This window comes from Rhinoderma darwinii, unplaced genomic scaffold (assembly GCF_050947455.1).
Source record: "Rhinoderma darwinii isolate aRhiDar2 unplaced genomic scaffold, aRhiDar2.hap1 Scaffold_1911, whole genome shotgun sequence".
Lineage (NCBI taxonomy): Eukaryota > Metazoa > Chordata > Amphibia > Anura > Rhinodermatidae > Rhinoderma > Rhinoderma darwinii.
Genome location: NW_027462280.1, coordinates 2,789 through 26,770, shown reverse-complemented (window position 1 = coordinate 26,770; position 23,982 = coordinate 2,789). Strand labels below are relative to the sequence as shown.

The 23,982-nt window shown below is 47.0% G+C and overlaps 16 non-coding genes across 16 annotated transcripts; all 16 read left to right on the top strand.

Moving 5' to 3' along the window:
- The first annotated feature begins 972 nt into the window (after positions 1 to 972).
- On the top strand, positions 973 to 1,163 carry LOC142700768 (U2 spliceosomal RNA). Its single transcript, XR_012866661.1, has one exon. It is a non-coding gene; the product is annotated as a U2 spliceosomal RNA (small nuclear RNA).
- Positions 1,164 to 2,471: 1,308 nt separating this feature from the next.
- Positions 2,472 to 2,662, top strand: LOC142700766 (U2 spliceosomal RNA). Its single transcript, XR_012866659.1, has one exon. It is a non-coding gene; the product is annotated as a U2 spliceosomal RNA (small nuclear RNA).
- A 1,320-nt stretch (positions 2,663 to 3,982) lies between these two features.
- Positions 3,983 to 4,173, top strand: LOC142700765 (U2 spliceosomal RNA). The gene has a single exon (XR_012866658.1). It is a non-coding gene; the product is annotated as a U2 spliceosomal RNA (small nuclear RNA).
- Positions 4,174 to 5,491: 1,318 nt separating this feature from the next.
- Positions 5,492 to 5,682, top strand: LOC142700764 (U2 spliceosomal RNA). The gene has a single exon (XR_012866657.1). It is a non-coding gene; the product is annotated as a U2 spliceosomal RNA (small nuclear RNA).
- A 1,321-nt stretch (positions 5,683 to 7,003) lies between these two features.
- LOC142700762 (U2 spliceosomal RNA) lies at positions 7,004 to 7,194 on the top strand. Its single transcript, XR_012866656.1, has one exon. It is a non-coding gene; the product is annotated as a U2 spliceosomal RNA (small nuclear RNA).
- A 1,332-nt stretch (positions 7,195 to 8,526) lies between these two features.
- Positions 8,527 to 8,717, top strand: LOC142700761 (U2 spliceosomal RNA). The gene has a single exon (XR_012866655.1). It is a non-coding gene; the product is annotated as a U2 spliceosomal RNA (small nuclear RNA).
- Positions 8,718 to 10,015: 1,298 nt separating this feature from the next.
- On the top strand, positions 10,016 to 10,206 carry LOC142700760 (U2 spliceosomal RNA). The gene has a single exon (XR_012866654.1). It is a non-coding gene; the product is annotated as a U2 spliceosomal RNA (small nuclear RNA).
- Positions 10,207 to 11,513: 1,307 nt separating this feature from the next.
- On the top strand, positions 11,514 to 11,704 carry LOC142700759 (U2 spliceosomal RNA). Its single transcript, XR_012866653.1, has one exon. It is a non-coding gene; the product is annotated as a U2 spliceosomal RNA (small nuclear RNA).
- Positions 11,705 to 13,006: 1,302 nt separating this feature from the next.
- On the top strand, positions 13,007 to 13,197 carry LOC142700758 (U2 spliceosomal RNA). The gene has a single exon (XR_012866652.1). It is a non-coding gene; the product is annotated as a U2 spliceosomal RNA (small nuclear RNA).
- Positions 13,198 to 14,499: 1,302 nt separating this feature from the next.
- On the top strand, positions 14,500 to 14,690 carry LOC142700757 (U2 spliceosomal RNA). The gene has a single exon (XR_012866651.1). It is a non-coding gene; the product is annotated as a U2 spliceosomal RNA (small nuclear RNA).
- A 1,314-nt stretch (positions 14,691 to 16,004) lies between these two features.
- On the top strand, positions 16,005 to 16,195 carry LOC142700780 (U2 spliceosomal RNA). Its single transcript, XR_012866672.1, has one exon. It is a non-coding gene; the product is annotated as a U2 spliceosomal RNA (small nuclear RNA).
- A 1,317-nt stretch (positions 16,196 to 17,512) lies between these two features.
- On the top strand, positions 17,513 to 17,703 carry LOC142700756 (U2 spliceosomal RNA). The gene has a single exon (XR_012866650.1). It is a non-coding gene; the product is annotated as a U2 spliceosomal RNA (small nuclear RNA).
- A 1,319-nt stretch (positions 17,704 to 19,022) lies between these two features.
- LOC142700783 (U2 spliceosomal RNA) lies at positions 19,023 to 19,213 on the top strand. The gene has a single exon (XR_012866675.1). It is a non-coding gene; the product is annotated as a U2 spliceosomal RNA (small nuclear RNA).
- Positions 19,214 to 20,522: 1,309 nt separating this feature from the next.
- Positions 20,523 to 20,713, top strand: LOC142700782 (U2 spliceosomal RNA). Its single transcript, XR_012866674.1, has one exon. It is a non-coding gene; the product is annotated as a U2 spliceosomal RNA (small nuclear RNA).
- A 1,302-nt stretch (positions 20,714 to 22,015) lies between these two features.
- Positions 22,016 to 22,206, top strand: LOC142700779 (U2 spliceosomal RNA). Its single transcript, XR_012866671.1, has one exon. It is a non-coding gene; the product is annotated as a U2 spliceosomal RNA (small nuclear RNA).
- A 1,306-nt stretch (positions 22,207 to 23,512) lies between these two features.
- LOC142700767 (U2 spliceosomal RNA) lies at positions 23,513 to 23,703 on the top strand. The gene has a single exon (XR_012866660.1). It is a non-coding gene; the product is annotated as a U2 spliceosomal RNA (small nuclear RNA).
- Positions 23,704 to 23,982: the final 279 nt, after the last annotated feature.

The following is a 23,982-nucleotide window of genomic DNA, read 5'->3' as shown; positions in this document are numbered from 1 at the left end:
GATTGATTGATTGATTGATTGATGCAGCACCACAGTCAAATAGTGGAGTGGAGTAGGGGAACAGCAAACAGCCAATAAAGCAGCCCGCCCGCTCGCCTGCCCGCCACAATGGACCTACCTGTGTACACTAGATGGATGTGATGGAATGTACTGTCGTCCCTACATTTCAAGAAGAAGTAAGAATTGCAGTTGCAACAAAGCCTTGCTTGCCTACAAAGAGAGCAGCAATTTGGATTTGTTACTATGTTACCTAGAAGAATAACAAACTGTGCAAGGATGGAGGTTGTAGGAGCAAGGAGAAGTTGTCTGTAAAGTTGGTGGATGCCTATTTTCCATTTTGCAGTCCCTTGTCTCCCTCTTGTGGCCTCCTGGAGGCAAATAAATGTGCAAAAAAAAGACAGCCTGGCGGCCGGCTGTTGCAGTGTTGCCCTCTCAGGCAACACTGAGTGACTGACTGAGCCTCACCGTCTTATATAAAGTTCAGACGGAACTTTGCACGTGTCATAGTGGAGCCCTCAGGATTCCAGAGCCAGCTTTCTGACATCATAATGGGGCCTCAGAGATAAAAGCCTGGGCCCAGGCAGTGTTGGTCAGTGCTGCTCAGCAGGCAGCACTGGACTGGATTAAAGCTAATACAAGTTGTGAAGGAACAAGGGGTGGCTGTGGGCATGCACTTACTGCTGCTGCTGCTGCTGCTGCTGCCAGTATTTGCACGGCAGGAGGGCATTTGGGCGTTGCCAAGAAGGCGTTTTTATGTCGATTCCTCCTCTTTCAGCACTGCATTGTGGTGCAAGCAAAAGAAGCAAATCCTGTGTAGCTTCCTCTCCGGCCTTTATTCACCTCCCGCTTAGTAGCTGTAAATGTGTGTGAGCCTGCAGGGCCCCATGGAATTGCCTAGGAGTAGGCTGAATCGCTGCAAGGGGTGAACAGCAGTATTAGGCAGGCTCGGTCAACGCCAGGCCCATTCGGGTTATCGCTTCTCGGCCTTTTGGCTAAGATCAAGTGTAGTATCTGTTCTTATCAGTTTAATATCTGATACGTCCCCTATCTGGGGACCATATATTAAATGGATTTTTAGAACAGGGAGATGGAAATAGAGCTTGCTCTGTCCACTCCACGCATTGACCTGGTATTGCAGTATTTCCAGGACCGGTGCACCCTTCCCTTATGTGTTTACTAAAATCAGATTCCAAAAGTGCTATTTGTGTTTGCTATTGTTTTTGTCTTTCTGATGGGATCTCCCCTTTTAATCCCATTATTTCAACACCTGTTGGACAATGCATGAGTGATAATGAGCTCATTGATTAAATGCAATTAATGAATAGATTGCCACCTCTTGTTGTGTGTCGTCTGTGTTTCTGTGTTTCCGGCATTTCACATTGGAACAGCTCATTCACCTTCCTTGTCTTCTCTCCGCCCTCCCTTTTAGGTAAGTTAAAGAGCTGCACCTGAGCCAGCCACTGATTGATTGATTGATTGATTGATTGATTGATTGATTGATTGATTGATTGATGCAGCACCACAGTCAAATAGTGGAGTGGAGTAGGGGAACAGCAAACAGCCAATAAAGCAGCCCGCCCGCTCGCCTGCCCGCCACAATGGACCTACCTGTGTACACTAGATGGATGTGATGGAATGTACTGTCGTCCCTACATTTCAAGAAGAAGTAAGAATTGCAGTTGCAACAAAGCCTTGCTTGCCTACAAAGAGAGCAGCAATTTGGATTTGTTACTATGTTACCTAGAAGAATAACAAACTGTGCAAGGATGGAGGTTGTAGGAGCAAGGAGAAGTTGTCTGTAAAGTTGGTGGATGCCTATTTTCCATTTTGCAGTCCCTTGTCTCCCTCTTGTGGCCTCCTGGAGGCAAATAAATGTGCAAAAAAAAGACAGCCTGGCGGCCGGCTGTTGCAGTGTTGCCCTCTCAGGCAACACTGAGTGACTGACTGAGCCTCACCGTCTTATATAAAGTTCAGACGGAACTTTGCACGTGTCATAGTGGAGCCCTCAGGATTCCAGAGCCAGCTTTCTGACATCATAATGGGGCCTCAGAGATAAAAGCCTGGGCCCAGGCAGTGTTGGTCAGTGCTGCTCAGCAGGCAGCACTGGACTGGATTAAAGCTAATACAAGTTGTGAAGGAACAAGGGGTGGCTGTGGGCATGCACTTACTGCTGCTGCTGCTGCTGCTGCTGCTGCTGCTGCCAGTATTTGCACGGCAGGAGGGCATTTGGGCGTTGCCAAGAAGGCGTTTTTATGTCGATTCCTCCTCTTTCAGCACTGCATTGTGGTGCAAGCAAAAGAAGCAAATCCTGTGTAGCTTCCTCTCCGGCCTTTATTCACCTCCCGCTTAGTAGCTGTAAATGTGTGTGAGCCTGCAGGGCCCCATGGAATTGCCTAGGAGTAGGCTGAATCGCTGCAAGGGGTGAACAGCAGTATTAGGCAGGCTCGGTCAACGCCAGGCCCATTCGGGTTATCGCTTCTCGGCCTTTTGGCTAAGATCAAGTGTAGTATCTGTTCTTATCAGTTTAATATCTGATACGTCCCCTATCTGGGGACCATATATTAAATGGATTTTTAGAACAGGGAGATGGAAATAGAGCTTGCTCTGTCCACTCCACGCATTGACCTGGTATTGCAGTATTTCCAGGACCGGTGCACCCTTCCCTTATGTGTTTACTAAAATCAGATTCCAAAAGTGCTATTTGTGTTTGCTATTGTTTTTGTCTTTCTGATGGGATCTCCCCTTTTAATCCCATTATTTCAACACCTGTTGGACAATGCATGAGTGATAATGAGCTCATTGATTAAATGCAATTAATGAATAGATTGCCACCTCTTGTTGTGTGTCGTCTGTGTTTCTGTGTTTCCGGCATTTCACATTGGAACAGCTCATTCACCTTCCTTGTCTTCTCTCCGCCCTCCCTTTTAGGTAAGTTAAAGAGCTGCACCTGAGCCAGCCACTGATTGATTGATTGATTGATTGATTGATTGATTGATTGATTGATTGATTGATTGATTGATTGATGCAGCACCACAGTCAAATAGTGGAGTGGAGTAGGGGAACAGCAAACAGCCAATAAAGCAGCCCGCCCGCTCGCCTGCCCGCCACAATGGACCTACCTGTGTACACTAGATGGATGTGATGGAATGTACTGTCGTCCCTACATTTCAAGAAGAAGTAAGAATTGCAGTTGCAACAAAGCCTTGCTTGCCTACAAAGAGAGCAGCAATTTGGATTTGTTACTATGTTACCTAGAAGAATAACAAACTGTGCAAGGATGGAGGTTGTAGGAGCAAGGAGAAGTTGTCTGTAAAGTTGGTGGATGCCTATTTTCCATTTTGCAGTCCCTTGTCTCCCTCTTGTGGCCTCCTGGAGGCAAATAAATGTGCAAAAAAAAGACAGCCTGGCGGCCGGCTGTTGCAGTGTTGCCCTCTCAGGCAACACTGAGTGACTGACTGAGCCTCACCGTCTTATATAAAGTTCAGACGGAACTTTGCACGTGTCATAGTGGAGCCCTCAGGATTCCAGAGCCAGCTTTCTGACATCATAATGGGGCCTCAGAGATAAAAGCCTGGGCCCAGGCAGTGTTGGTCAGTGCTGCTCAGCAGGCAGCACTGGACTGGATTAAAGCTAATACAAGTTGTGAAGGAACAAGGGGTGGCTGTGGGCATGCACTTACTGCTGCTGCTGCTGCTGCTGCTGCTGCTGCTGCCAGTATTTGCACGGCAGGAGGGCATTTGGGCGTTGCCAAGAAGGCGTTTTTATGTCGATTCCTCCTCTTTCAGCACTGCATTGTGGTGCAAGCAAAAGAAGCAAATCCTGTGTAGCTTCCTCTCCGGCCTTTATTCACCTCCCGCTTAGTAGCTGTAAATGTGTGTGAGCCTGCAGGGCCCCATGGAATTGCCTAGGAGTAGGCTGAATCGCTGCAAGGGGTGAACAGCAGTATTAGGCAGGCTCGGTCAACGCCAGGCCCATTCGGGTTATCGCTTCTCGGCCTTTTGGCTAAGATCAAGTGTAGTATCTGTTCTTATCAGTTTAATATCTGATACGTCCCCTATCTGGGGACCATATATTAAATGGATTTTTAGAACAGGGAGATGGAAATAGAGCTTGCTCTGTCCACTCCACGCATTGACCTGGTATTGCAGTATTTCCAGGACCGGTGCACCCTTCCCTTATGTGTTTACTAAAATCAGATTCCAAAAGTGCTATTTGTGTTTGCTATTGTTTTTGTCTTTCTGATGGGATCTCCCCTTTTAATCCCATTATTTCAACACCTGTTGGACAATGCATGAGTGATAATGAGCTCATTGATTAAATGCAATTAATGAATAGATTGCCACCTCTTGTTGTGTGTCGTCTGTGTTTCTGTGTTTCCGGCATTTCACATTGGAACAGCTCATTCACCTTCCTTGTCTTCTCTCCGCCCTCCCTTTTAGGTAAGTTAAAGAGCTGCACCTGAGCCAGCCACTTGATTGATTGATTGATTGATTGATTGATTGATTGATTGATTGATTGATTGATTGATTGATTGATGCAGCACCACAGTCAAATAGTGGAGTGGAGTAGGGGAACAGCAAACAGCCAATAAAGCAGCCCGCCCGCTCGCCTGCCCGCCACAATGGACCTACCTGTGTACACTAGATGGATGTGATGGAATGTACTGTCGTCCCTACATTTCAAGAAGAAGTAAGAATTGCAGTTGCAACAAAGCCTTGCTTGCCTACAAAGAGAGCAGCAATTTGGATTTGTTACTATGTTACCTAGAAGAATAACAAACTGTGCAAGGATGGAGGTTGTAGGAGCAAGGAGAAGTTGTCTGTAAAGTTGGTGGATGCCTATTTTCCATTTTGCAGTCCCTTGTCTCCCTCTTGTGGCCTCCTGGAGGCAAATAAATGTGCAAAAAAAAGACAGCCTGGCGGCCGGCTGTTGCAGTGTTGCCCTCTCAGGCAACACTGAGTGACTGACTGAGCCTCACCGTCTTATATAAAGTTCAGACGGAACTTTGCACGTGTCATAGTGGAGCCCTCAGGATTCCAGAGCCAGCTTTCTGACATCATAATGGGGCCTCAGAGATAAAAGCCTGGGCCCAGGCAGTGTTGGTCAGTGCTGCTCAGCAGGCAGCACTGGACTGGATTAAAGCTAATACAAGTTGTGAAGGAACAAGGGGTGGCTGTGGGCATGCACTTACTGCTGCTGCTGCTGCTGCTGCTGCTGCTGCCAGTATTTGCACGGCAGGAGGGCATTTGGGCGTTGCCAAGAAGGCGTTTTTATGTCGATTCCTCCTCTTTCAGCACTGCATTGTGGTGCAAGCAAAAGAAGCAAATCCTGTGTAGCTTCCTCTCCGGCCTTTATTCACCTCCCGCTTAGTAGCTGTAAATGTGTGTGAGCCTGCAGGGCCCCATGGAATTGCCTAGGAGTAGGCTGAATCGCTGCAAGGGGTGAACAGCAGTATTAGGCAGGCTCGGTCAACGCCAGGCCCATTCGGGTTATCGCTTCTCGGCCTTTTGGCTAAGATCAAGTGTAGTATCTGTTCTTATCAGTTTAATATCTGATACGTCCCCTATCTGGGGACCATATATTAAATGGATTTTTAGAACAGGGAGATGGAAATAGAGCTTGCTCTGTCCACTCCACGCATTGACCTGGTATTGCAGTATTTCCAGGACCGGTGCACCCTTCCCTTATGTGTTTACTAAAATCAGATTCCAAAAGTGCTATTTGTGTTTGCTATTGTTTTTGTCTTTCTGATGGGATCTCCCCTTTTAATCCCATTATTTCAACACCTGTTGGACAATGCATGAGTGATAATGAGCTCATTGATTAAATGCAATTAATGAATAGATTGCCACCTCTTGTTGTGTGTCGTCTGTGTTTCTGTGTTTCCGGCATTTCACATTGGAACAGCTCATTCACCTTCCTTGTCTTCTCTCCGCCCTCCCTTTTAGGTAAGTTAAAGAGCTGCACCTGAGCCAGCCACTGATTGATTGATTGATTGATTGATTGATTGATTGATTGATTGATTGATTGATTGATGCAGCACCACAGTCAAATAGTGGAGTGGAGTAGGGGAACAGCAAACAGCCAATAAAGCAGCCCGCCCGCTCGCCTGCCCGCCACAATGGACCTACCTGTGTACACTAGATGGATGTGATGGAATGTACTGTCGTCCCTACATTTCAAGAAGAAGTAAGAATTGCAGTTGCAACAAAGCCTTGCTTGCCTACAAAGAGAGCAGCAATTTGGATTTGTTACTATGTTACCTAGAAGAATAACAAACTGTGCAAGGATGGAGGTTGTAGGAGCAAGGAGAAGTTGTCTGTAAAGTTGGTGGATGCCTATTTTCCATTTTGCAGTCCCTTGTCTCCCTCTTGTGGCCTCCTGGAGGCAAATAAATGTGCAAAAAAAAGACAGCCTGGCGGCCGGCTGTTGCAGTGTTGCCCTCTCAGGCAACACTGAGTGACTGACTGAGCCTCACCGTCTTATATAAAGTTCAGACGGAACTTTGCACGTGTCATAGTGGAGCCCTCAGGATTCCAGAGCCAGCTTTCTGACATCATAATGGGGCCTCAGAGATAAAAGCCTGGGCCCAGGCAGTGTTGGTCAGTGCTGCTCAGCAGGCAGCACTGGACTGGATTAAAGCTAATACAAGTTGTGAAGGAACAAGGGGTGGCTGTGGTCATGCACTTACTGCTGCTGCTGCTGCTGCTGCTGCTGCTGCTGCTGCTGCCGCCAGTATTTGCACGGCAGGAGGGCATTTGGGCGTTGCCAAGAAGGCGTTTTTATGTCGATTCCTCCTCTTTCAGCACTGCATTGTGGTGCAAGCAAAAGAAGCAAATCCTGTGTAGCTTCCTCTCCGGCCTTTATTCACCTCCCGCTTAGTAGCTGTAAATGTGTGTGAGCCTGCAGGGCCCCATGGAATTGCCTAGGAGTAGGCTGAATCGCTGCAAGGGGTGAACAGCAGTATTAGGCAGGCTCGGTCAACGCCAGGCCCATTCGGGTTATCGCTTCTCGGCCTTTTGGCTAAGATCAAGTGTAGTATCTGTTCTTATCAGTTTAATATCTGATACGTCCCCTATCTGGGGACCATATATTAAATGGATTTTTAGAACAGGGAGATGGAAATAGAGCTTGCTCTGTCCACTCCACGCATTGACCTGGTATTGCAGTATTTCCAGGACCGGTGCACCCTTCCCTTATGTGTTTACTAAAATCAGATTCCAAAAGTGCTATTTGTGTTTGCTATTGTTTTTGTCTTTCTGATGGGATCTCCCCTTTTAATCCCATTATTTCAACACCTGTTGGACAATGCATGAGTGATAATGAGCTCATTGATTAAATGCAATTAATGAATAGATTGCCACCTCTTGTTGTGTGTCGTCTGTGTTTCTGTGTTTCCGGCATTTCACATTGGAACAGCTCATTCACCTTCCTTGTCTTCTCTCCGCCCTCCCTTTTAGGTAAGTTAAAGAGCTGCACCTGAGCCAGCCACTGATTGATTGATTGATTGATTGATTGATTGATTGATTGATTGATTGATTGATTGATTGATTGATTGATTGATTGATGCAGCACCACAGTCAAATAGTGGAGTGGAGTAGGGGAACAGCAAACAGCCAATAAAGCAGCCCGCCCGCTTGCCTGCCCGCCACAATGGACCTACCTGTGTACACTAGATGGATGTGATGGAATGTACTGTCGTCCCTACATTTCAAGAAGAAGTAAGAATTGCAGTTGCAACAAAGCCTTGCTTGCCTACAAAGAGAGCAGCAATTTGGATTTGTTACTATGTTACCTAGAAGAATAACAAACTGTGCAAGGATGGAGGTTGTAGGAGCAAGGAGAAGTTGTCTGTAAAGTTGGTGGATGCCTATTTTCCATTTTGCAGTCCCTTGTCTCCCTCTTGTGGCCTCCTGGAGGCAAATAAATGTGCAAAAAAAAGACAGCCTGGCGGCCGGCTGTTGCAGTGTTGCCCTCTCAGGCAACACTGAGTGACTGACTGAGCCTCACCGTCTTATATAAAGTTCAGACGGAACTTTGCACGTGTCATAGTGGAGCCCTCAGGATTCCAGAGCCAGCTTTCTGACATCATAATGGGGCCTCAGAGATAAAAGCCTGGGCCCAGGCAGTGTTGGTCAGTGCTGCTCAGCAGGCAGCACTGGACTGGATTAAAGCTAATACAAGTTGTGAAGGAACAAGGGGTGGCTGTGGGCATGCACTTACTGCTGCTGCTGCTGCTGCTGCTGCTGCTGCTGCCAGTATTTGCACGGCAGGAGGGCATTTGGGCGTTGCCAAGAAGGCGTTTTTATGTCGATTCCTCCTCTTTCAGCACTGCATTGTGGTGCAAGCAAAAGAAGCAAATCCTGTGTAGCTTCCTCTCCGGCCTTTATTCACCTCCCGCTTAGTAGCTGTAAATGTGTGTGAGCCTGCAGGGCCCCATGGAATTGCCTAGGAGTAGGCTGAATCGCTGCAAGGGGTGAACAGCAGTATTAGGCAGGCTCGGTCAACGCCAGGCCCATTCGGGTTATCGCTTCTCGGCCTTTTGGCTAAGATCAAGTGTAGTATCTGTTCTTATCAGTTTAATATCTGATACGTCCCCTATCTGGGGACCATATATTAAATGGATTTTTAGAACAGGGAGATGGAAATAGAGCTTGCTCTGTCCACTCCACGCATTGACCTGGTATTGCAGTATTTCCAGGACCGGTGCACCCTTCCCTTATGTGTTTACTAAAATCAGATTCCAAAAGTGCTATTTGTGTTTGCTATTGTTTTTGTCTTTCTGATGGGATCTCCCCTTTTAATCCCATTATTTCAACACCTGTTGGACAATGCATGAGTGATAATGAGCTCATTGATTAAATGCAATTAATGAATAGATTGCCACCTCTTGTTGTGTGTCGTCTGTGTTTCTGTGTTTCCGGCATTTCACATTGGAACAGCTCATTCACCTTCCTTGTCTTCTCTCCGCCCTCCCTTTTAGGTAAGTTAAAGAGCTGCACCTGAGCCAGCCACTGATTGATTGATTGATTGATTGATTGATTGATTGATTGATTGATTGATGCAGCACCACAGTCAAATAGTGGAGTGGAGTAGGGGAACAGCAAACAGCCAATAAAGCAGCCCGCCCGCTCGCCTGCCCGCCACAATGGACCTACCTGTGTACACTAGATGGATGTGATGGAATGTACTGTCGTCCCTACATTTCAAGAAGAAGTAAGAATTGCAGTTGCAACAAAGCCTTGCTTGCCTACAAAGAGAGCAGCAATTTGGATTTGTTACTATGTTACCTAGAAGAATAACAAACTGTGCAAGGATGGAGGTTGTAGGAGCAAGGAGAAGTTGTCTGTAAAGTTGGTGGATGCCTATTTTCCATTTTGCAGTCCCTTGTCTCCCTCTTGTGGCCTCCTGGAGGCAAATAAATGTGCAAAAAAAAGACAGCCTGGCGGCCGGCTGTTGCAGTGTTGCCCTCTCAGGCAACACTGAGTGACTGACTGAGCCTCACCGTCTTATATAAAGTTCAGACGGAACTTTGCACGTGTCATAGTGGAGCCCTCAGGATTCCAGAGCCAGCTTTCTGACATCATAATGGGGCCTCAGAGATAAAAGCCTGGGCCCAGGCAGTGTTGGTCAGTGCTGCTCAGCAGGCAGCACTGGACTGGATTAAAGCTAATACAAGTTGTGAAGGAACAAGGGGTGGCTGTGGGCATGCACTTACTGCTGCTGCTGCTGCTGCTGCTGCTGCCAGAATTTGCACGGCAGGAGGGCATTTGGGCGTTGCCAAGAAGGCGTTTTTATGTCGATTCCTCCTCTTTCAGCACTGCATTGTGGTGCAAGCAAAAGAAGCAAATCCTGTGTAGCTTCCTCTCCGGCCTTTATTCACCTCCCGCTTAGTAGCTGTAAATGTGTGTGAGCCTGCAGGGCCCCATGGAATTGCCTAGGAGTAGGCTGAATCGCTGCAAGGGGTGAACAGCAGTATTAGGCAGGCTCGGTCAACGCCAGGCCCATTCGGGTTATCGCTTCTCGGCCTTTTGGCTAAGATCAAGTGTAGTATCTGTTCTTATCAGTTTAATATCTGATACGTCCCCTATCTGGGGACCATATATTAAATGGATTTTTAGAACAGGGAGATGGAAATAGAGCTTGCTCTGTCCACTCCACGCATTGACCTGGTATTGCAGTATTTCCAGGACCGGTGCACCCTTCCCTTATGTGTTTACTAAAATCAGATTCCAAAAGTGCTATTTGTGTTTGCTATTGTTTTTGTCTTTCTGATGGGATCTCCCCTTTTAATCCCATTATTTCAACACCTGTTGGACAATGCATGAGTGATAATGAGCTCATTGATTAAATGCAATTAATGAATAGATTGCCACCTCTTGTTGTGTGTCGTCTGTGTTTCTGTGTTTCCGGCATTTCACATTGGAACAGCTCATTCACCTTCCTTGTCTTCTCTCCGCCCTCCCTTTTAGGTAAGTTAAAGAGCTGCACCTGAGCCAGCCACTGATTGATTGATTGATTGATTGATTGATTGATTGATTGATTGATTGATTGATTGATTGATGCAGCACCACAGTCAAATAGTGGAGTGGAGTAGGGGAACAGCAAACAGCCAATAAAGCAGCCCGCCCGCTCGCCTGCCCGCCACAATGGACCTACCTGTGTACACTAGATGGATGTGATGGAATGTACTGTCGTCCCTACATTTCAAGAAGAAGTAAGAATTGCAGTTGCAACAAAGCCTTGCTTGCCTACAAAGAGAGCAGCAATTTGGATTTGTTACTATGTTACCTAGAAGAATAACAAACTGTGCAAGGATGGAGGTTGTAGGAGCAAGGAGAAGTTGTCTGTAAAGTTGGTGGATGCCTATTTTCCATTTTGCAGTCCCTTGTCTCCCTCTTGTGGCCTCCTGGAGGCAAATAAATGTGCAAAAAAAAGACAGCCTGGCGGCCGGCTGTTGCAGTGTTGCCCTCTCAGGCAACACTGAGTGACTGACTGAGCCTCACCGTCTTATATAAAGTTCAGACGGAACTTTGCACGTGTCATAGTGGAGCCCTCAGGATTCCAGAGCCAGCTTTCTGACATCATAATGGGGCCTCAGAGATAAAAGCCTGGGCCCAGGCAGTGTTGGTCAGTGCTGCTCAGCAGGCAGCACTGGACTGGATTAAAGCTAATACAAGTTGTGAAGGAACAAGGGGTGGCTGTGGGCATGCACTTACTGCTGCTGCTGCTGCTGCTGCTGCCAGTATTTGCACGGCAGGAGGGCATTTGGGCGTTGCCAAGAAGGCGTTTTTATGTCGATTCCTCCTCTTTCAGCACTGCATTGTGGTGCAAGCAAAAGAAGCAAATCCTGTGTAGCTTCCTCTCCGGCCTTTATTCACCTCCCGCTTAGTAGCTGTAAATGTGTGTGAGCCTGCAGGGCCCCATGGAATTGCCTAGGAGTAGGCTGAATCGCTGCAAGGGGTGAACAGCAGTATTAGGCAGGCTCGGTCAACGCCAGGCCCATTCGGGTTATCGCTTCTCGGCCTTTTGGCTAAGATCAAGTGTAGTATCTGTTCTTATCAGTTTAATATCTGATACGTCCCCTATCTGGGGACCATATATTAAATGGATTTTTAGAACAGGGAGATGGAAATAGAGCTTGCTCTGTCCACTCCACGCATTGACCTGGTATTGCAGTATTTCCAGGACCGGTGCACCCTTCCCTTATGTGTTTACTAAAATCAGATTCCAAAAGTGCTATTTGTGTTTGCTATTGTTTTTGTCTTTCTGATGGGATCTCCCCTTTTAATCCCATTATTTCAACACCTGTTGGACAATGCATGAGTGATAATGAGCTCATTGATTAAATGCAATTAATGAATAGATTGCCACCTCTTGTTGTGTGTCGTCTGTGTTTCTGTGTTTCCGGCATTTCACATTGGAACAGCTCATTCACCTTCCTTGTCTTCTCTCCGCCCTCCCTTTTAGGTAAGTTAAAGAGCTGCACCTGAGCCAGCCACTGATTGATTGATTGATTGATTGATTGATTGATTGATTGATTGATTGATTGATGCAGCACCACAGTCAAATAGTGGAGTGGAGTAGGGGAACAGCAAACAGCCAATAAAGCAGCCCGCCCGCTCGCCTGCCCGCCACAATGGACCTACCTGTGTACACTAGATGGATGTGATGGAATGTACTGTCGTCCCTACATTTCAAGAAGAAGTAAGAATTGCAGTTGCAACAAAGCCTTGCTTGCCTACAAAGAGAGCAGCAATTTGGATTTGTTACTATGTTACCTAGAAGAATAACAAACTGTGCAAGGATGGAGGTTGTAGGAGCAAGGAGAAGTTGTCTGTAAAGTTGGTGGATGCCTATTTTCCATTTTGCAGTCCCTTGTCTCCCTCTTGTGGCCTCCTGGAGGCAAATAAATGTGCAAAAAAAAGACAGCCTGGCGGCCGGCTGTTGCAGTGTTGCCCTCTCAGGCAACACTGAGTGACTGACTGAGCCTCACCGTCTTATATAAAGTTCAGACGGAACTTTGCACGTGTCATAGTGGAGCCCTCAGGATTCCAGAGCCAGCTTTCTGACATCATAATGGGGCCTCAGAGATAAAAGCCTGGGCCCAGGCAGTGTTGGTCAGTGCTGCTCAGCAGGCAGCACTGGACTGGATTAAAGCTAATACAAGTTGTGAAGGAACAAGGGGTGGCTGTGGGCATGCACTTACTGCTGCTGCTGCTGCTGCTGCTGCTGCCAGTATTTGCACGGCAGGAGGGCATTTGGGCGTTGCCAAGAAGGCGTTTTTATGTCGATTCCTCCTCTTTCAGCACTGCATTGTGGTGCAAGCAAAAGAAGCAAATCCTGTGTAGCTTCCTCTCCGGCCTTTATTCACCTCCCGCTTAGTAGCTGTAAATGTGTGTGAGCCTGCAGGGCCCCATGGAATTGCCTAGGAGTAGGCTGAATCGCTGCAAGGGGTGAACAGCAGTATTAGGCAGGCTCGGTCAACGCCAGGCCCATTCGGGTTATCGCTTCTCGGCCTTTTGGCTAAGATCAAGTGTAGTATCTGTTCTTATCAGTTTAATATCTGATACGTCCCCTATCTGGGGACCATATATTAAATGGATTTTTAGAACAGGGAGATGGAAATAGAGCTTGCTCTGTCCACTCCACGCATTGACCTGGTATTGCAGTATTTCCAGGACCGGTGCACCCTTCCCTTATGTGTTTACTAAAATCAGATTCCAAAAGTGCTATTTGTGTTTGCTATTGTTTTTGTCTTTCTGATGGGATCTCCCCTTTTAATCCCATTATTTCAACACCTGTTGGACAATGCATGAGTGATAATGAGCTCATTGATTAAATGCAATTAATGAATAGATTGCCACCTCTTGTTGTGTGTCGTCTGTGTTTCTGTGTTTCCGGCATTTCACATTGGAACAGCTCATTCACCTTCCTTGTCTTCTCTCCGCCCTCCCTTTTAGGTAAGTTAAAGAGCTGCACCTGAGCCAGCCACTGATTGATTGATTGATTGATTGATTGATTGATTGATTGATTGATTGATTGATGCAGCACCACAGTCAAATAGTGGAGTGGAGTAGGGGAACAGCAAACAGCCAATAAAGCAGCCCGCCCGCTCGCCTGCCCGCCACAATGGACCTACCTGTGTACACTAGATGGATGTGATGGAATGTACTGTCGTCCCTACATTTCAAGAAGAAGTAAGAATTGCAGTTGCAACAAAGCCTTGCTTGCCTACAAAGAGAGCAGCAATTTGGATTTGTTACTATGTTACCTAGAAGAATAACAAACTGTGCAAGGATGGAGGTTGTAGGAGCAAGGAGAAGTTGTCTGTAAAGTTGGTGGATGCCTATTTTCCATTTTGCAGTCCCTTGTCTCCCTCTTGTGGCCTCCTGGAGGCAAATAAATGTGCAAAAAAAAGACAGCCTGGCGGCCGGCTGTTGCAGTGTTGCCCTCTCAGGCAACACTGAGTGACTGACTGAGCCTCACCGTCTTATATAAAGTTCAGACGGAACTTTGCACGTGTCATAGTGGAGCCCTCAGGATTCCAGAGCCAGCTTTCTGACATCATAATGGGGCCTCAGAGATAAAAGCCTGGGCCCAGGCAGTGTTGGTCAGTGCTGCTCAGCAGGCAGCACTGGACTGGATTAAAGCTAATACAAGTTGTGAAGGAACAAGGGGTGGCTGTGGGCATGCACTTACTGCTGCTGCTGCTGCTGCTGCTGCTGCCAGAATTTGCACGGCAGGAGGGCATTTGGGCGTTGCCAAGAAGGCGTTTTTATGTCGATTCCTCCTCTTTCAGCACTGCATTGTGGTGCAAGCAAAAGAAGCAAATCCTGTGTAGCTTCCTCTCCGGCCTTTATTCACCTCCCGCTTAGTAGCTGTAAATGTGTGTGAGCCTGCAGGGCCCCATGGAATTGCCTAGGAGTAGGCTGAATCGCTGCAAGGGGTGAACAGCAGTATTAGGCAGGCTCGGTCAACGCCAGGCCCATTCGGGTTATCGCTTCTCGGCCTTTTGGCTAAGATCAAGTGTAGTATCTGTTCTTATCAGTTTAATATCTGATACGTCCCCTATCTGGGGACCATATATTAAATGGATTTTTAGAACAGGGAGATGGAAATAGAGCTTGCTCTGTCCACTCCACGCATTGACCTGGTATTGCAGTATTTCCAGGACCGGTGCACCCTTCCCTTATGTGTTTACTAAAATCAGATTCCAAAAGTGCTATTTGTGTTTGCTATTGTTTTTGTCTTTCTGATGGGATCTCCCCTTTTAATCCCATTATTTCAACACCTGTTGGACAATGCATGAGTGATAATGAGCTCATTGATTAAATGCAATTAATGAATAGATTGCCACCTCTTGTTGTGTGTCGTCTGTGTTTCTGTGTTTCCGGCATTTCACATTGGAACAGCTCATTCACCTTCCTTGTCTTCTCTCCGCCCTCCCTTTTAGGTAAGTTAAAGAGCTGCACCTGAGCCAGCCACTGATTGATTGATTGATTGATTGATTGATTGATTGATTGATTGATTGATTGATTGATTGATTGATGCAGCACCACAGTCAAATAGTGGAGTGGAGTAGGGGAACAGCAAACAGCCAATAAAGCAGCCCGCCCGCTCGCCTGCCCGCCACAATGGACCTACCTGTGTACACTAGATGGATGTGATGGAATGTACTGTCGTCCCTACATTTCAAGAAGAAGTAAGAATTGCAGTTGCAACAAAGCCTTGCTTGCCTACAAAGAGAGCAGCAATTTGGATTTGTTACTATGTTACCTAGAAGAATAACAAACTGTGCAAGGATGGAGGTTGTAGGAGCAAGGAGAAGTTGTCTGTAAAGTTGGTGGATGCCTATTTTCCATTTTGCAGTCCCTTGTCTCCCTCTTGTGGCCTCCTGGAGGCAAATAAATGTGCAAAAAAAAGACAGCCTGGCGGCCAGCTGTTGCAGTGTTGCCCTCTCAGGCAACACTGAGTGACTGACTGAGCCTCACCGTCTGATATAAAGTTCAGACGGAACTTTGCACGTGTCATAGTGGAGCCCTCAGGATTCCAGAGCCAGCTTTCTGACATCATAATGGGGCCTCAGAGATAAAAGCCTGGGCCCAGGCAGTGTTGGTCAGTGCTGCTCAGCAGGCAGCACTGGACTGGATTAAAGCTAATACAAGTTGTGAAGGAACAAGGGGTGGCTGTGGGCATGCACTTACTGCTGCTGCTGCTGCTGCTGCTGCTGCCAGTATTTGCACGGCAGGAGGGCATTTGGGCGTTGCCAAGAAGGCGTTTTTATGTCGATTCCTCCTCTTTCAGCACTGCATTGTGGTGCAAGCAAAAGAAGCAAATCCTGTGTAGCTTCCTCTCCGGCCTTTATTCACCTCCCGCTTAGTAGCTGTAAATGTGTGTGAGCCTGCAGGGCCCCATGGAATTGCCTAGGAGTAGGCTGAATCGCTGCAAGGGGTGAACAGCAGTATTAGGCAGGCTCGGTCAACGCCAGGCCCATTCGGGTTATCGCTTCTCGGCCTTTTGGCTAAGATCAAGTGTAGTATCTGTTCTTATCAGTTTAATATCTGATACATCCCCTATCTGGGGACCATATATTAAATGGATTTTTAGAACAGGGAGATGGAAATAGAGCTTGCTCTGTCCACTCCACGCATTGACCTGGTATTGCAGTATTTCCAGGACCGGTGCACCCTTCCCTTATGTGTTTACTAAAATCAGATTCCAAAAGTGCTATTTGTGTTTGCTATTGTTTTTGTCTTTCTGATGGGATCTCCCCTTTTAATCCCATTATTTCAACACCTGTTGGACAATGCATGAGTGATAATGAGCTCATTGATTAAATGCAATTAATGAATAGATTGCCACCTCTTGTTGTGTGTCGTCTGTGTTTCTGTGTTTCCGGCATTTCACATTGGAACAGCTCATTCACCTTCCTTGTCTTCTCTCCGCCCTCCCTTTTAGGTAAGTTAAAGAGCTGCACCTGAGCCAGCCACTGATTGATTGATTGATTGATTGATTGATTGATTGATTGATTGATTGATTGATTGATTGATTGATGCAGCACCACAGTCAAATAGTGGAGTGGAGTAGGGGAACAGCAAACAGCCAATAAAGCAGCCCGCCCGCTCGCCTGCCCGCCACAATGGACCTACCTGTGTACACTAGATGGATGTGATGGAATGTACTGTCGTCCCTACATTTCAAGAAGAAGTAAGAATTGCAGTTGCAACAAAGCCTTGCTTGCCTACAAAGAGAGCAGCAATTTGGATTTGTTACTATGTTACCTAGAAGAATAACAAACTGTGCAAGGATGGAGGTTGTAGGAGCAAGGAGAAGTTGTCTGTAAAGTTGGTGGATGCCTATTTTCCATTTTGCAGTCCCTTGTCTCCCTCTTGTGGCCTCCTGGAGGCAAATAAATGTGCAAAAAAAAGACAGCCTGGCGGCCGGCTGTTGCAGTGTTGCCCTCTCAGGCAACACTGAGTGACTGACTGAGCCTCACCGTCTTATATAAAGTTCAGACGGAACTTTGCACGTGTCATAGTGGAGCCCTCAGGATTCCAGAGCCAGCTTTCTGACATCATAATGGGGCCTCAGAGATAAAAGCCTGGGCCCAGGCAGTGTTGGTCAGTGCTGCTCAGCAGGCAGCACTGGACTGGATTAAAGCTAATACAAGTTGTGAAGGAACAAGGGGTGGCTGTGGGCATGCACTTACTGCTGCTGCTGCTGCTGCTGCTGCTGCTGCCAGTATTTGCACGGCAGGAGGGCATTTGGGCGTTGCCAAGAAGGCGTTTTTATGTCGATTCCTCCTCTTTCAGCACTGCATTGTGGTGCAAGCAAAAGAAGCAAATCCTGTGTAGCTTCCTCTCCGGCCTTTATTCACCTCCCGCTTAGTAGCTGTAAATGTGTGTGAGCCTGCAGGGCCCCATGGAATTGCCTAGGAGTAGGCTGAATCGCTGCAAGGGGTGAACAGCAGTATTAGGCAGGCTCGGTCAACGCCAGGCCCATTCGGGTTATCGCTTCTCGGCCTTTTGGCTAAGATCAAGTGTAGTATCTGTTCTTATCAGTTTAATATCTGATACGTCCCCTATCTGGGGACCATATATTAAATGGATTTTTAGAACAGGGAGATGGAAATAGAGCTTGCTCTGTCCACTCCACGCATTGACCTGGTATTGCAGTATTTCCAGGACCGGTGCACCCTTCCCTTATGTGTTTACTAAAATCAGATTCCAAAAGTGCTATTTGTGTTTGCTATTGTTTTTGTCTTTCTGATGGGATCTCCCCTTTTAATCCCATTATTTCAACACCTGTTGGACAATGCATGAGTGATAATGAGCTCATTGATTAAATGCAATTAATGAATAGATTGCCACCTCTTGTTGTGTGTCGTCTGTGTTTCTGTGTTTCCGGCATTTCACATTGGAACAGCTCATTCACCTTCCTTGTCTTCTCTCCGCCCTCCCTTTTAGGTAAGTTAAAGAGCTGCACCTGAGCCAGCCACTGATTGATTGATTGATTGATTGATTGATTGATTGATTGATTGATTGATTGATTGATTGATGCAGCACCACAGTCAAATAGTGGAGTGGAGTAGGGGAACAGCAAACAGCCAATAAAGCAGCCCGCCCGCTCGCCTGCCCGCCACAATGGACCTACCTGTGTACACTAGATGGATGTGATGGAATGTACTGTCGTCCCTACATTTCAAGAAGAAGTAAGAATTGCAGTTGCAACAAAGCCTTGCTTGCCTACAAAGAGAGCAGCAATTTGGATTTGTTACTATGTTACCTAGAAGAATAACAAACTGTGCAAGGATGGAGGTTGTAGGAGCAAGGAGAAGTTGTCTGTAAAGTTGGTGGATGCCTATTTTCCATTTTGCAGTCCCTTGTCTCCCTCTTGTGGCCTCCTGGAGGCAAATAAATGTGCAAAAAAAAGACAGCCTGGCGGCCGGCTGTTGCAGTGTTGCCCTCTCAGGCAACACTGAGTGACTGACTGAGCCTCACCGTCTTATATAAAGTTCAGACGGAACTTTGCACGTGTCATAGTGGAGCCCTCAGGATTCCAGAGCCAGCTTTCTGACATCATAATGGGGCCTCAGAGATAAAAGCCTGGGCCCAGGCAGTGTTGGTCAGTGCTGCTCAGCAGGCAGCACTGGACTGGATTAAAGCTAATACAAGTTGTGAAGGAACAAGGGGTGGCTGTGGGCATGCACTTACTGCTGCTGCTGCTGCTGCTGCTGCTGCTGCTGCTGCCAGTATTTGCACGGCAGGAGGGCATTTGGGCGTTGCCAAGAAGGCGTTTTTATGTCGATTCCTCCTCTTTCAGCACTGCATTGTGGTGCAAGCAAAAGAAGCAAATCCTGTGTAGCTTCCTCTCCGGCCTTTATTCACCTCCCGCTTAGTAGCTGTAAATGTGTGTGAGCCTGCAGGGCCCCATGGAATTGCCTAGGAGTAGGCTGAATCGCTGCAAGGGGTGAACAGCAGTATTAGGCAGGCTCGGTCAACGCCAGGCCCATTCGGGTTATCGCTTCTCGGCCTTTTGGCTAAGATCAAGTGTAGTATCTGTTCTTATCAGTTTAATATCTGATACGTCCCCTATCTGGGGACCATATATTAAATGGATTTTTAGAACAGGGAGATGGAAATAGAGCTTGCTCTGTCCACTCCACGCATTGACCTGGTATTGCAGTATTTCCAGGACCGGTGCACCCTTCCCTTATGTGTTTACTAAAATCAGATTCCAAAAGTGCTATTTGTGTTTGCTATTGTTTTTGTCTTTCTGATGGGATCTCCCCTTTTAATCCCATTATTTCAACACCTGTTGGACAATGCATGAGTGATAATGAGCTCATTGATTAAATGCAATTAATGAATAGATTGCCACCTCTTGTTGTGTGTCGTCTGTGTTTCTGTGTTTCCGGCATTTCACATTGGAACAGCTCATTCACCTTCCTTGTCTTCTCTCCGCCCTCCCTTTTAGGTAAGTTAAAGAGCTGCACCTGAGCCAGCCACTGATTGATTGATTGATTGATTGATTGATTGATTGATTGATTGATTGATTGATTGATGCAGCACCACAGTCAAATAGTGGAGTGGAGTAGGGGAACAGCAAACAGCCAATAAAGCAGCCCGCCCGCTCGCCTGCCCGCCACAATGGACCTACCTGTGTACACTAGATGGATGTGATGGAATGTACTGTCGTCCCTACATTTCAAGAAGAAGTAAGAATTGCAGTTGCAACAAAGCCTTGCTTGCCTACAAAGAGAGCAGCAATTTGGATTTGTTACTATGTTACCTAGAAGAATAACAAACTGTGCAAGGATGGAGGTTGTAGGAGCAAGGAGAAGTTGTCTGTAAAGTTGGTGGATGCCTATTTTCCATTTTGCAGTCCCTTGTCTCCCTCTTGTGGCCTCCTGGAGGCAAATAAATGTGCAAAAAAAAGACAGCCTGGCGGCTGGCTGTTGCAGTGTTGCCCTCTCAGGCAACACTGAGTGACTGACTGAGCCTCACCGTCTTATATAAAGTTCAGACGGAACTTTGCACGTGTCATAGTGGAGCCCTCAGGATTCCAGAGCCAGCTTTCTGACATCATAATGGGGCCTCAGAGATAAAAGCCTGGGCCCAGGCAGTGTTGGTCAGTGCTGCTCAGCAGGCAGCACTGGACTGGATTAAAGCTAATACAAGTTGTGAAGGAACAAGGGGTGGCTGTGGGCATGCACTTACTGCTGCTGCTGCTGCTGCTGCTGCTGCTGCCAGTATTTGCACGGCAGGAGGGCATTTGGGCGTTGCCAAGAAGGCGTTTTTATGTCGATTCCTCCTCTTTCAGCACTGCATTGTGGTGCAAGCAAAAGAAGCAAATCCTGTGTAGCTTCCTCTCCGGCCTTTATTCACCTCCCGCTTAGTAGCTGTAAATGTGTGTGAGCCTGCAGGGCCCCATGGAATTGCCTAGGAGTAGGCTGAATCGCTGCAAGGGGTGAACAGCAGTATTAGGCAGGCTCGGTCAACGCCAGGCCCATTCGGGTTATCGCTTCTCGGCCTTTTGGCTAAGATCAAGTGTAGTATCTGTTCTTATCAGTTTAATATCTGATACGTCCCCTATCTGGGGACCATATATTAAATGGATTTTTAGAACAGGGAGATGGAAATAGAGCTTGCTCTGTCCACTCCACGCATTGACCTGGTATTGCAGTATTTCCAGGACCGGTGCACCCTTCCCTTATGTGTTTACTAAAATCAGATTCCAAAAGTGCTATTTGTGTTTGCTATTGTTTTTGTCTTTCTGATGGGATCTCCCCTTTTAATCCCATTATTTCAACACCTGTTGGACAATGCATGAGTGATAATGAGCTCATTGATTAAATGCAATTAATGAATAGATTGCCACCTCTTGTTGTGTGTCGTCTGTGTTTCTGTGTTTCCGGCATTTCACATTGGAACAGCTCATTCACCTTCCTTGTCTTCTCTCCGCCCTCCCTTTTAGGTAAGTTAAAGAGCTGCACCTGAGCCAGCCACTGATTGATTGATTGATTGATTGATTGATTGATTGATTGATTGATTGATTGATGCAGCACCACAGTCAAATAGTGGAGTGGAGTAGGGGAACAGCAAACAGCCAATAAAGCAGCCCGCCCGCTCGCCTGCCCGCCACAATGGACCTACCTGTGTACACTAGATGGATGTGATGGAATGTACTGTCGTCCCTACATTTCAAGAAGAAGTAAGAATTGCAGTTGCAACAAAGCCTTGCTTGCCTACAAAGAGAGCAGCAATTTGGATTTGTTACTATGTTACCTAGAAGAATAACAAACTGTGCAAGGATGGAGGTTGTAGGAGCAAGGAGAAGTTGTCTGTAAAGTTGGTGGATGCCTATTTTCCATTTTGCAGTCCCTTGTCTCCCTCTTGTGGCCTCCTGGAGGCAAATAAATGTGCAAAAAAAAGACAGCCTGGCGGCCGGCTGTTGCAGTGTTGCCCTCTCAGGCAACACTGAGTGACTGACTGAGCCTCACCGTCTTATATAAAGTTCAGACGGAACTTTGCACGTGTCATAGTGGAGCCCTCAGGATTCCAGAGCCAGCTTTCTGACATCATAATGGGGCCTCAGAGATAAAAGCCTGGGCCCAGGCAGTGTTGGTCAGTGCTGCTCAGCAGGCAGCACTGGACTGGATTAAAGCTAATACAAGTTGTGAAGGAACAAGGGGTGGCTGTGGGCATGCACTTACTGCTGCTGCTGCTGCTGCTGCTGCTGCCAGTATTTGCACGGCAGGAGGGCATTTGGGCGTTGCCAAGAAGGCGTTTTTATGTCGATTCCTCCTCTTTCAGCACTGCATTGTGGTGCAAGCAAAAGAAGCAAATCCTGTGTAGCTTCCTCTCCGGCCTTTATTCACCTCCCGCTTAGTAGCTGTAAATGTGTGTGAGCCTGCAGGGCCCCATGGAATTGCCTAGGAGTAGGCTGAATCGCTGCAAGGGGTGAACAGCAGTATTAGGCAGGCTCGGTCAACGCCAGGCCCATTCGGGTTATCGCTTCTCGGCCTTTTGGCTAAGATCAAGTGTAGTATCTGTTCTTATCAGTTTAATATCTGATACGTCCCCTATCTGGGGACCATATATTAAATGGATTTTTAGAACAGGGAGATGGAAATAGAGCTTGCTCTGTCCACTCCACGCATTGACCTGGTATTGCAGTATTTCCAGGACCGGTGCACCCTTCCCTTATGTGTTTACTAAAATCAGATTCCAAAAGTGCTATTTGTGTTTGCTATTGTTTTTGTCTTTCTGATGGGATCTCCCCTTTTAATCCCATTATTTCAACACCTGTTGGACAATGCATGAGTGATAATGAGCTCATTGATTAAATGCAATTAATGAATAGATTGCCACCTCTTGTTGTGTGTCGTCTGTGTTTCTGTGTTTCCGGCATTTCACAATGGAACAGCTCATTCACCTTCCTTGTCTTCTCTCCGCCCTCCCTTTTAGGTAAGTTAAAGAGCTGCACCTGAGCCAGCCACTGATTGATTGATTGATTGATTGATTGATTGATTGATTGATTGATTGATTGATTGATGCAGCACCACAGTCAAATAGTGGAGTGGAGTAGGGGAACAGCAAACAGCCAATAAAGCAGCCCGCCCGCTCGCCTGCCCGCCACAATGGACCTACCTGTGTACACTAGATGGATGTGATGGAATGTACTGTCGTCCCTACATTTCAAGAAGAAGTAAGAATTGCAGTTGCAACAAAGCCTTGCTTGCCTACAAAGAGAGCAGCAATTTGGATTTGTTACTATGTTACCTAGAAGAATAACAAACTGTGCAAGGATGGAGGTTGTAGGAGCAAGGAGAAGTTGTCTGTAAAGTTGGTGGATGCCTATTTTCCATTTTGCAGTCCCTTGTCTCCCTCTTGTGGCCTCCTGGAGGCAAATAAATGTGCAAAAAAAAGACAGCCTGGCGGCCGGCTGTTGCAGTGTTGCCCTCTCAGGCAACACTGAGTGACTGACTGAGCCTCACCGTCTTATATAAAGTTCAGACGGAACTTTGCACGTGTCATAGTGGAGCCCTCAGGATTCCAGAGCCAGCTTTCTGACATCATAATGGGGCCTCAGAGATAAAAGCCTGGGCCCAGGCAGTGTTGGTCAGTGCTGCTCAGCAGGCAGCACTGGACTGGATTAAAGCTAATACAAGTTGTGAAGGAACAAGGGGTGGCTGTGGGCATGCACTTACTGCTGCTGCTGCTGCTGCTGCTGCTGCCAGTATTTGCACGGCAGGAGGGCATTTGGGCGTTGCCAAGAAGGCGTTTTTATGTCGATTCCTCCTCTTTCAGCACTGCATTGTGGTGCAAGCAAAAGAAGCAAATCCTGTGTAGCTTCCACTCCGGCCTTTATTCACCTCCCGCTTAGTAGCTGTAAATGTGTGTGAGCCTGCAGGGCCCCATGGAATTGCCTAGGAGTAGGCTGAATCGCTGCAAGGGGTGAACAGCAGTATTAGGCAGGCTCGGTCAACGCCAGGCCCATTCGGGTTATCGCTTCTCGGCCTTTTGGCTAAGATCAAGTGTAGTATCTGTTCTTATCAGTTTAATATCTGATACGTCCCCTATCTGGGGACCATATATTAAATGGATTTTTAGAACAGGGAGATGGAAATAGAGCTTGCTCTGTCCACTCCACGCATTGACCTGGTATTGCAGTATTTCCAGGACCGGTGCACCCTTCCCTTATGTGTTTACTAAAATCAGATTCCAAAAGTGCTATTTGTGTTTGCTATTGTTTTTGTCTTTCTGATGGGATCTCCCCTTTTAATCCCATTATTTCAACACCTGTTGGACAATGCATGAGTGATAATGAGCTCATTGATTAAATGCAATTAATGAATAGATTGCCACCTCTTGTTGTGTGTCGTCTGTGTTTCTGTGTTTCCGGCATTTCACATTGGAACAGCTCATTCACCTTCCTTGTCTTCTCTCCGCCCTCCCTTTTAGGTAAGTTAAAGAG